Below are 12,630 nucleotides of genomic sequence, written 5' to 3' on the forward strand. Positions count from 1 at the left end.
AGTGTCAAACATTAGAATATCAATACCCAAATAAAGATTATGAATTGATTAGAATATCAATTCCCATCAATTTTGCCATGTTTTCAAATAATTATTTTATTCACATTTTGTTATATAAGAAACTAATATTATGATTATATTCTGTTATTCAATCAATCATGACTCAACTAATAATCAATCAAATATTTCAACTCCACAAAACAATAAAAAAAAAGGGTGAATACAATGATATTATGACTATTATTGAAAAGAAATGTGACGTTGACAAAAATGTTACCTTTTACTAAAGAGTTAATATTGCATTATAATTAACGTTGACAAAAATGTTCATAAAACGTTCGATTATAATACGTGTTCCTAAAATAAGCATAAAATTGTTCATAAAATTATTCCCGTTTCTTTAGTTGCATTATAAAGAAATTTGATATTAGTTTAAAAATGTTCATAAAATATTGCATAAAAATGTTCATAAAATGTTGACTCGGTTTCAAAAATGTTCATAAAACGTTGCATTATAATACGATTTGATATTAGTTTAAAAATATTCATAAAATGTTGCATTATAATTAACGTAAACAAAAATGTTCATAAAACGATTTGATAGATGTCGAACTTATTTTGTTGCCTTTTACAAAAGAGTTAATATTCTGCATGTCATAAATTCCCGTTTTTTTTTTTCAAATCGGATTGTAATCATATAGTATATTCTAGTTTACAAAGGGTTTTTTTTAAAAGTTAGTGAGAGTGCATAAGGTGATGACACATATGAAATGACACTCATGTAATAAACACATGAAGCCAAGGTTTATTTCTATGAATGTTCCTCCTTTAATAAGAAAGGGATTGATATTTATTTTAAATTTTAAATTAATTTATAATTTGTATGTATAATTTATATTAATTATATCATATTACTTTAATTAAATATTTATCTAATTGGTTTTGTTGTTTTTACAGTCAATTTAGTTGTCATTTGGATATATTGGATTCTGTCTATTTATTTGAATTCAACTATAAAATTTATTTTTTGTAAATATATTAATTTTTGATTAATTTTCTTATTTGCATTTTAGGTTGGTTGTTGTCTTAAATACATAAGTATATTTTATTAAGATTAGGTATAATTTAAGATATATTGTGATTAGAATGAAATAAAAAAAAATATAATCTAAAATGTCTGATTCCAAATTACATAAATTAATATAATGATAATATTCTAAAGTCTCATGCATATATATAAGCTTTACAAAAGATCTAAATTGTAACAGTGAGTTAATATTTTATTTATCATTTGTTAATATGTTTTAAGTCATCATATAATTTAAATTTATAAAATAAACAAAATAAATAAATTATTATTATATAAGCAAAATAAATAAATTATTATTATATAAACAAAATAAATAAATTATACATTCTTATTGTAGTTACATCTACTAGGATCGTGTCCGCGCTACGCGCGGATATTGGGTGAAGTTAAAATTTGTGTATGACCATAGTTGTGGCTGTTTCTGGTTGTTGTTAAAATAGATTTAAAATAATTACAAGAAGGAATATATGACATTGAGTTTTTTAAGATTGATTGTTCATTTTTGTATACGAATGAAGTTGGAAGTCAATCGATAGAGATGTAAAAGTAGAGGGGAGTTGATGTTTTTGGTTGTGTATAGTAGTTTTCTGTAGTAATATAAATTAAATTAATGTGTTGAAAATTAAAAATATGTAAAAGTACTTCGTAATTGAGATATTGTTTAGCATTATGGTGTTTTGAATTTGGAAATAATCTTTTAAAAGTGTGTTTAAGTCTTCCATTAATAAACTAATTGGAAATTTTATGAATTACATTGAAAAAGGGCCCCCTTGAAAAAAAACTTATGAACTAAAAAACCAGATAAATTGATCGAAAATTTAATACTAAGGTTTTGTTGTGTTACTTTCGTAATATAACCTACCAAATCAAGCTATCTCTACGCTTGATTTTGCACTTAATAGTTAAGATGTTCTGTCCGGATTTTGGACAAATGATTTCTTGGATTCCAGAGAGGAGTGATTGAGTTCGTATGTGTTCGAGAAGTCTATAAATGCACAGTAAAGTCGTAATTTTGATTTACCTCCAGCAGGTGGAGGATCATTGTGGTTTGATTTGACCATCGTGTTGAGGAAAACGACCATTTGATGAAAGAAAGAATTAGAAAATGAGTCAGCGAAAGAGAGAGATCTTGAAATGTGGAATGTTACTGAATTTATTCGTATATTTTGTTGATTTGTATTAATGAGACAAAAGATTTTTTTGAACTTCCAGTGCAGTCGGTGATTGTGGCAGGAGATGTGCTACTTGCCTTTCTGATATTATTGTCTATCGAAGAACATTTAGGTATTATAATCTGTTGAAATTTTTTATATTTAATGTGATACGTTTAAAATTTGAAAGTCTTGTGTGAATTGAAATAATTAGCTACAGTCATCAAATTGAAGCGAGAGAAAAAAAAGAAAAGAAACAAACAATCCGATAATAAGAGTTCATAATTTGTCTTTGTTCATTACTCTTTGTCTCTGTTTTAAGGAGAAAAATAATAAAACAACATAATAGGTTTTGAATTGCATAACCAAGATTCTGGTGCACGAACAAATTACTATATTTTTTAAACAGACTTGATAGCTGTCTTTAATCATTTTTTTTTGAGAAATTTAATTTTTAAATAAATATTAGGAGCTATATTAGTCTACATTTTGATATGCGCTTCGAAAGCAGGAGTTTTTTCGGTTAACAAAAATGTGATACGAATAGTATTTTTGAGTATGATTTATATTATTAAGTTATTATATAAAATATTTTTAAAAAAATTATATAATTTGTTAATTTTTTTATTTGAAATTTTGTGTGTACATTCTTAATCTCACAACATCATCTTTATATTTTTATGCATTAGATAAGAGTTAAATTTGTTGGCATATTTTATACTAATATAAAAATATATATTTGCAGGGGTTACAAAATATATAGAATACTAGTGCTCGGTCCCGTACAAAAAATTCTTAATTTTTTTGTATATTTAAAATAAAATTATCTATAACCTTTTAAAAGTTTATCAGAAAGACTGAAAGAGATGAGTATATACTTAAATAAACCATAAACATATTTATCATAAATAACTACAAACATATAAAATTTAGTTAGCTTTGTTTTAAATTTTACATTGATCTTAATTAGCTCACGAATAATATATTAGTTCGAAACTTTTCACTTTTAAAGTCTTGTTCTTCTTTTTTCGGTAAATTGTTAAGTTTTATGTCTTATGTCGTGTTCTTCCTTTTTCTTAGTTCTTAACCTGTAACTTATGGTTTATTTTTCTTATTAGATTTAGTATTCTAATTGCAAACAAAAACAATATTTAAAATCCACAAACAGTAAAAGATTATGTAACAGAGACACAATTTTATGAAAGCAAATCAAGAGATAAATATCATTACGTAAAAGTGGAAGTTATCAGACTCTTTATTTTAAGAACAGAAGATAGTTAGTACTTAGTGTATGCTATCTTTTAATTATATATGACATAACGGATAAACTCACATACTCATCACTAAAGCATCTAACATCTAGTTAATACTCGTACTGAGATGGTGATGTGAAAGCATAGTTACAGAATTATATGTATTAATGAATAATCGAACACTAATTTGACAGAAATACATACATGTAGCTTTTGATCAAAAAAAAATACATACATGTACCTCTGTTACTTCTCTCTTGAAATTTGATCAATGTTTCGATGGCAGTACTGGCATTGCATCTTTTCAACCCTTGAAGTTCCTATAACCTTATCAAAACCAACTTTCTCACTCAATATTTGAAACATTAATCTATACAGAAAAAAGTATCAAAATCGTTACTGCTACTGTACCATATTTACGTCTGCTTTCTAGCTTCCTTCTCCATCTTTTTCATTTTTTGCCAGATCTTAAAGTGAAGTTTCTTTGAACTGGTAGAATCTCCATCAACTTAGATCCACCAACCACCATATCCATTGTTTCACGAAATTTTTCACCCTTAACAGGTTACAATGAAGCAAAACTGCACATAGGAGTTTGATATCTTAACTTTATTACAGGAAGAGTAAGTGGAACCATTGCAAAATTATAGGAAATTACATTGAAGGCAAATAGACATAAATTTATAGCTTCGTGAATTAAACTTCCTCCACAGTAAAAGTAACAGTCTTGAAATCGTGTTTGTGATCATGAAGTAGTGGGATAAATATTAGAAACTCTAAATATTAACGATTTATGTAGGGCATTTAAGTTTTTCTTTTTTTCTGCTTTTAGATTTTTTTTTTGTAAATATTTAATTTATTCCATGTGTCAAAATTTTGTTGGTCATGTGACTTGTGCTTTAGTATATAAGAGATAACCGGACATGTTCCTAACTTAATAGTATTGACTTGAATTAGTAAAACAAATAGGGATTTTTACCACTATAGATTTTCCGGTTCATATATGTATTATTTATTGTAAAGTTCATACATATTTTTTTAATAATAGTGCTTTTAAAAAACAATTGTTTGCTTCGTCGGTGGCTGTGATACATGCGTGTTACACGGTATATAATTCCAAACATAAACATTTTTAATCTATATCCATGGATCTATATTTAATGGTCTTATTGATTATTAAGACACATTATAAATTTGAATCCATGAAATCTAAAGAAGAAGGATAATTTTGTTATCAAAACAGATTTCAAAAATTTGTTTAAAAGTTATTGGGTTATGCTAGTGTTGGGCCAAATGATTAGCATTAATATTATTAATAGGGTTGTTAAATTCGTAATGAGGTAGATGTATGATTGGATTGGAATATTTCATCCTATGTGACACCTCTAATTGAGCTATAAATTAGTCTCTTTTATATAGTAGTGATGATTTTATATATAAGTTGGGTTAGTTGCTAATAAATTATACATTTTTATTGTAGTTACATCTATGATTTTAGATATACGTTGGATTAGTTGCTAATATGTTCATTTGTTAATATGTTTATTGCTAAAATTTATTTTTAGTTTTTTCAATATCTCTTAAAATATGCAGTAAAAATGTGATTTTATTTTATAAATTATATAAGTAAAATAAAATTTATTTATTTTCCCATAATTTTAAGATATTATAGTAAACTAAATATATGAAAAAACATAAAAAACATTTCAATAATAATAATAATAAAATATGTTTTTTTCAATTAAACCTATATATGTTTATGTTACTTAATTATTTTGTGTAATCATCTAAGAAAATATATAGATATATATATATATATATATATATATAAAATTCAGTTACTTTGAAAATATATATTTGTATTGTGTAAATTTATGTTTTAAAAGAAAAATAATTCTTTTTGTAATATCAAGATCATTTGTGTGAACTTTTTTCTTTTTTATGAAATCATATTATATACAAATATATTTTTTCATCAAAGAAGATGTAGATTAAAAAAGTATTTTATTACTTCAAAAGTATATATTTTTTTGTTACTTAAAGTTATCTTTTAAATGGAATATTACTATTTTGTGAACTTTCCTTTTTTTATGAAATCATATTATATATACATATATTTTTCGTTTTTAAATTATTGTCCACGCTACAAAAAGATGATGGTCCAATGAAACCAGCTAGATTGAAGTTGTACGCGAAGAAGACACTGGCATGCACACTCGTATTAGAAGAGGGCAAGAGCTCAGTATATATAACCCCGCACACACCCGGGTCAAGAGACCGGATCGCTTCATAGAAACTGGTCCAAAGTTCCATCAACTTATTGTCTCCACTAGGATCACAAGCCCACGTTACTAAGCTCGACGTACTCTTAGTGTGAGCTAAACTTATATATACAGCAAGGAAAATTTTGTTTCTTCCGATGTGGGCTTTGGTGATTTATAAACAACATATCACTCCCAACGACGTCGTTTCTCATAAATTTCCTTTTGTTTCTTCTTCAACACGGAATTTCAGCTTTGCTTTTTAGTAACCTGATGGATTCGTCTTCACTTACTGCGTAAAGCTGCGTACAGTTTCTGTCAGTTATGCGTTTAGGAATGAAACTACACGAAGACAAACTCAAATTTAGCACAAGGGTTGTGTTGAATGTTAGTACTTGTACAAAGCTTGTCTCTGCGTGAGGCCAAACGGGTAAATCCTGTGCGCTCTAAGCTCGTTGTCTCCTTTTAAGCTTGGAGGCCTTTCTTTCTTCCACACCGGCTCATGTTATAAAGACTTGAACTTGGCCAGAACCACAGACTCAAGAGCTTATAGAGTCAGATGTTTACCCCTGGGATTGGACAAGAACGGTTCCATATATCATGTTGTTTGATTAAGTAAGTGAGCAGTTAAGTAAACTTTCTTTACGTCAGAAAGATTGATTCCATCTTGCTGAGAATCAAAGTCCCTTTTGATCGCCATTGATAGTCTTCAAGAACCTCTTCTTGAGCTTGAACCAAAGAACATACACGATATAACCCAGTTTTAGCCGTGTTAACTAATGAGTACATCTCTTCTGGTTTTGGTAACGAGAGAGACGAAGTCCAAGCCGGTGACGTCGTTTTACTTAACTCTCCTCACGTGACTCATCTGAGTATATTAAACCTCCTTTCTTTCAAACTTTCTTTCCCAGCCGGAATGTTTCCACCACTTGCTAGTAGTTTCGCGACTTCTTCTTGTCAAATGCATGCTTCAGTCCACTTACAAAGATTCTAAATGTTGAGTCACATCCAACACATCCCAAACCGGCAACTTTCTCTTACAAAAACATGATAAACTGTGTCTGATCCTCCCCTGGTGCACTTGCAAGGTCGTTTCTAGAACTTAGGACTTTGCAACAAAGCTACAAAAAGGACTCGGCTATGATGTAACTTAATTGAGATGACATGGCTTTGGAGGCATACTTCATTACCATCATGGAGCCAATTAAGTTTTGGGAGTTTATGTCACGGCTTCTAGAAGGAGTTGGCTATGAGAGGTACGTTTTCTTTAAAACAAGCTACAAAAATGTTCTTCCCCTGGTTAGTCATAGTTAGATATTTCATTTGTTCCCCATGAAAACTCAGTTCATATATTTTTTATGCATATTGATAACTTAATAGAAGTTGGTTTCTTAATTTGAATCTTTGTTTTCTCCGAAATTTATTTTGGTAGATTATAAAAACAATCTCTTCAGCCTTCATTTTGGTCCACATACCATAGAAATAGATCAAACCAGAGGCATAGCCATATGCAAATTGTCGGTCATCAAGATGATAGATAGGCATACCCTCTGGAGGGAACTTCATATGAAATTTGGGGGATACTACTAGAGACGATGAAGGCTTCTCTATGGACTCAGATGCTGAGGCAAAGAGAATATGCTCCACACACCGTGCTCTTCGATGGCGAATAAGAGACGCGGCTGAGCTCAATAGGAATAGAATCTGATATCATGATCGTTTAATTGGCTGGTCGAAGAAGAGAGATGTTAAAATTTATATTAAGACCTAGCTAGAGACACCTAGCCATATGAAACACCTCGGCTCTACCATATATATATCGTGAAATGAAACAGCGAAGCGGCAGAGAAAATAAATATATATTAGGGCGGCCTTAACATAATCCCAAGAATCATCGAAAAGGACCATGCTGATCGAAAGAGTTGTTGATATTAAGGAATAATGTAGTTTGTATTTTTTTGTTAGTTAACCATATTACTAGACTAAGTTCTTATCAGAAAAGACGTTTCTCTAAGGAACATTTCCATCTGACAGTATCTGATCTATATGAAAAAATAGTACATTTCTATTCCCCTGCTTATTACCAATCAAAATGCCATATAGATTAGTAATAAAATACATTATTTTTTTTTTTCAACTCTAAAATAATTGAAAAATATAATGACTCTCATTTTAATAACGCTAACGCCACTAACAAAACCCTAAATCTTAAATTCTAAACTATAAACTTTAAATCTAAACCCTAAACCTAAATTCTAAACCCAAACTCTAAACCCTAAACCCAAACCCTATATCTTAAACCTAAATCCTAAACTCTAAACTCAAACCGTAAACTCTAAACCCAAACCCTAGACCTTAAACTCAAACCCTAGATTCTAAATCCAAACCTCGACTCTAAACCCAAATCTTAAACCCTAAAGAAAAAACGTCAACATTAACCCAAATTTTTAGGATATAGGATTTGGGTTCAGGGTTTACGATTTGAGTTTAGGGTGTAGGGATTAGGTTTGGATATATGATTTAAGTTTAGAGTCTATGATCTGGGTTTAGGATATAGAGTTTGAGTTTAGGGTTTAAGGTTTGGGTTTAGGGTTTAGGATTTGAGTTTAGGATATAGTTTGGGTTTAGGGTTTACAGTTTGGGTTTAGAGTTTAGGGTTTAGAATTTGGGTTTAGGGTTTAGAGTTTAGCTAGTGGCGTTAGCATCATTAAAATTGGCGTTATTATTTTTTTCAATTATTTCAGATATTTTTAAATAAAATTAATCTATTTTATTATTAATTTAGGTAGCCTTTTGATTGGTAATAAGTGGACATGTAAATTTAAAGGTTCATCCAACTCTTGTTCTATATATAATATGTTTTTAAAGCATACAAAAAGTAAAATATTTTTGACAAAGAATAAAAGTTTAAATTCACTTTATATTTTAAATAAACAAATTATAAAATGTCTTTTTTAATGAAAAATTTACATGTATTAAAACGATAGAAATGATGATGACAAATTATTTTTAGAAAAAACCCAAAAAAACCCAAAAAGCCTTAGAGTCCTATAAATACTGGGCTGAACTTCGAATTCTAGGTCTAAAATATTTCCGGACCAGACTGGACTCAAATATTTACGGGCTTAGCGGGTTTAGACCTGACCGGAACAGCCCGAATTGACACCCCCAGGTAACATAACAAAATCAATTTTAAAAGGTGATGGTCCAGTTGAAACCAGCTTGATTGATCCCTCTTCTTCATGCGAAAGAAGACAATGGCGCAGCCAATTTGGGATCGGGCTACCCAGAATATATACCAGCTTGATTGATCCCTCGTTCTCTCTCTTCTGGTTTTGTTAACGAGTGAGACGAAGTCCAAGCCGGTGACGTCGTTTTACCTGACTCTCCTCACACCTCCTTTCTTTTGAAACCTTCTTTTCCACCCAGAATGTTTCCACCACTTTAGCTAGTTCTTGTCAAGAGCATTCTTCAGTCCACTTCCAAAAGATTCTCAATATTGAATCACATCCAACATATCTCAAACCGGCCTCTTTATTTTACAAAAACATGATAAACTGTGTCTGATCCTCCCTGATGCACTTGCAAGGTCGTTTCTTGAACTTAGGACTTTGCAACAAGCTACAAAAAGAAATTGGTTTGTGTAAGGTTTGGTTTTAGTTCGGTTTGGTTTAATATGATTTTGTTTGTGTTTGTTTATTCAGTCGGGTTGATTTTTTAGTTTTTTTCGCGATCAGTTACAAAAATATAATTTATAGGAATATAAACAAATCATATTTGGACACTAAATCAATATTTTCTTCATATTTAAATGTAAAGTCAGACATTAAATTAAGATATATAATATATAATTCAATAATATTATATTATTATCTTCAAACTTAGTATAAATATCATAGGTAATTTTCGGTTTTGATGTTAATGTATAAGATTCATATTTTTAGTTGTATTTATTATATTTATTTAAAAATAAAATGTATAAAATTATGTTTACTTGTTTAGGTTAATGGTTAAATATATTAAATTTTAATATTATTAATATATTTAATCTAATTAAAAAATACTTCGGTTTTTTGACTTGGTTCGGTTTAAAACCAAACCAAACTGAACCATTTGGGTTGATAAAATTTTGAACCAAATGGTTTAGACGTATACTTTGGTTTAGGTAGGTTTGAGTTCGGTTGGGTCGGTTTGGTTTTGTTGTCCACCCCTTAGAACATGTATCTTGAATATTACGGAACCATGCAGGTGATACAAAAGCATTTTTAAAAGATGATGGTCCAATGAAACCAGCTAGATTGAAGTTGTACGCGAAGAAGACACTGGCATGCACACTCGTATTAGAAGAGGGCAAGAGCTCAGTATATATAACCCCGCACACACCCGGGTCAAGAGACCGGTACGCTTCATAGAAACTGGTCCAAAGTTCCATCAACTTATTGTCTCCACTAGGATCACAAGCCCACGTTACTAAGCTCGACGTACTCTTAGTGTGAGCTAAGCTTATATATACAGCAAGGAAAATTTTGTTTCTTCCGATGTGGGCTTTGGTGATTTATAAACAACGTACAGATCACTCCCAACGACGTCGTTTCTCATAAATTTCCTTTTGTTTCTTCTTCAACACGGAATTTCAGCTTTGCTTTTAGTAATCTGATGGATTCGTCTTCATTACTGCGTAAAGCTGCGTACAGTTTCTGTCAGTTATGCGTTTAGGAATGAAACTACACGAAGACAAACTCAAATTTAGCACAAGGGTTGTGTTGAATATTAGTACTTGTACAAAGCTTGTCTCTGCGTGAGGCCAAACGGGTAAATCCTGTGCGCTCTAAGCTCGTTGTCTCCTTTTAAGCTTGGAGGCCTTTCCTTCTTCCACACCGGCTCATGTTATAAAGACTTGAACTTGGCCAGAACCACAGACTCAAGAGCTTATAGAGTCAGATGTTTACCCCTGGGATTGGACAAGAACGGTTCCATATATCATGTTGTTTGATTAAGTAAGTGAGCAGTTAAGTAAACATAAAGATTGATTCCATCTTGCTGAGAATCAAAGTCCCTTTTGATCGCCATTGATAGTCTTCAAGAACCTCTTCTTGAGCTTGAACCAAAGAACACACACGATATAACCCAGTTTTAGCCGTGTTAACTAATGAGTACCTGCGCTGTGAAGCTTCCGTCTGTTTCTACGGAGCTTGTTGTGTCGCTGGTTTACGGGTCAAATTTCAGAAATGAGAGAAAAAGCTTATGGTCTGATCTGGAGCTTGTGTCTCATTCTGTCTTATCTACTAACTCTCCTTGGGCATGTCTTGGAGATTATAATGAAATCTTATCTGCAGAAGATCACTCTAATGGAAGCACCTATTTGTCAACAGGTGGAATGAGAGAATTCAAAGGATGTGTGGATACTTGCTACCTATCTGATCTTCCTTTCTTTGGGAACACTATGACATGGTCAAATAATAGTGATACCTCCCCAGTTACTAAAAAGCTTGACCGCATCCTCGTCAATGATCAATGGCTTCTATGTTTTCCAGAATCAGTGGGAGTGTTTGGTGATCCGGGAATCTCCGATCACAGCCCTTGCTGCCTCTACCTGGATGCTTATAAGCCAAAGCAGAAGAAACCGTTCAAGTTTTTCACAATGCTAAACAGTCACCCGGAGTTTGCTGAGATCCTTGAGTCTTGTTGGAGCTCACTATCTTTCGCAGGCTCAAAAATGTTTCTCATTTCTAAGAAGCTCAAAGAGATAAAGAGTATAATAAGATCTTTTAGCAGAGAGAATTTCTCAGAGCTGGAGAAACGAGTAACAGAGTCTTTCCTGGAACTTCAAGCATGCCAGCAAGCCCTTCTTGCTTCGCCAACGCCAGCTCTTGCTGTCCTAGAAAGAAATGCACATAAAAAGTGGATAATGCTTGCCAAAGCGGAGGAGTCTTTCTTACGGCAGCGCTCGCGTATACAATGGCTTGCTGAGGGAGACAGTAATTCAGCCTTCTTTCACAGAGCTATTAGATCAAGAGCCGCACAAAACTTTATTAATATGCTTCTTGACTCAAACGATGCAGTGATTGATGACCCAGAGGATCTTCGAGCACACATTATTGATTTTTACCAAGGATTACTAGGTTGTCCGGTCCTAGAAACGGCCTCCTCGCCGGATTTAATTGCTGGCTTAGTCCCTTATAGATGCTCTGCGGATGCCATCAATATCTTGTCTGCTCCTGTTACAGCTCTGGAAATTAAAGAAATTGTCTTCTCGCTGCCTAAGAACAAATCGCCAGGACCCGATGGGTACCCGGTGGAGTTTTTTACAGCAAATTGGAACGCAGTAGGTGGTGATTTAACGGCTGCTGTGTTGGAGTTCTTCTCTTCTGGCAGGATCCTGCGGCAGTGGAACTCTACGGCCATTACCCTGGTTCGCAAAAAGACTAACGCCACGCGGATTTCAGAGTTTAGGCCCATATCATGTTGTAATACCTTATACAAGGTTGTTTCTAAGATTCTCGCGAATCGTCTCAAGCAAATCCTCCCTTCCATCATCTCAAACTCCCAATCAGCTTTTATTCCAGGGAGATCTTTAGCTGAGAATGTTTTACTAGCTACTGAATTGGTTGAAGGATACAAGTGGAAAACAATATCCAAAAGGGCTATGCTTAAAGTTGATCTTCAAAAAGCTTTTGATACTGTCAATTGGAAGTTTGTTACCAATACTTTACAGGCGCTTGGCTTCCCGGTCAACTTCATCAATCTAATCAGTCAATGCATCTCAACTACAATGTTCTCTATCTCGATCAATGGTGATCTTTGCGGGTATTTCAAAGGCACAAGAGGGTTGAGACAAGGGGACCCTTTGTCTCCTTACCTTTTTGTTCTTATCA

The sequence above is a fragment of the Brassica napus genome, chromosome A8 (assembly GCF_020379485.1).
Source record: "Brassica napus cultivar Da-Ae chromosome A8, Da-Ae, whole genome shotgun sequence".
In the NCBI taxonomy this organism is placed as follows: domain Eukaryota; kingdom Viridiplantae; phylum Streptophyta; class Magnoliopsida; order Brassicales; family Brassicaceae; genus Brassica; species Brassica napus.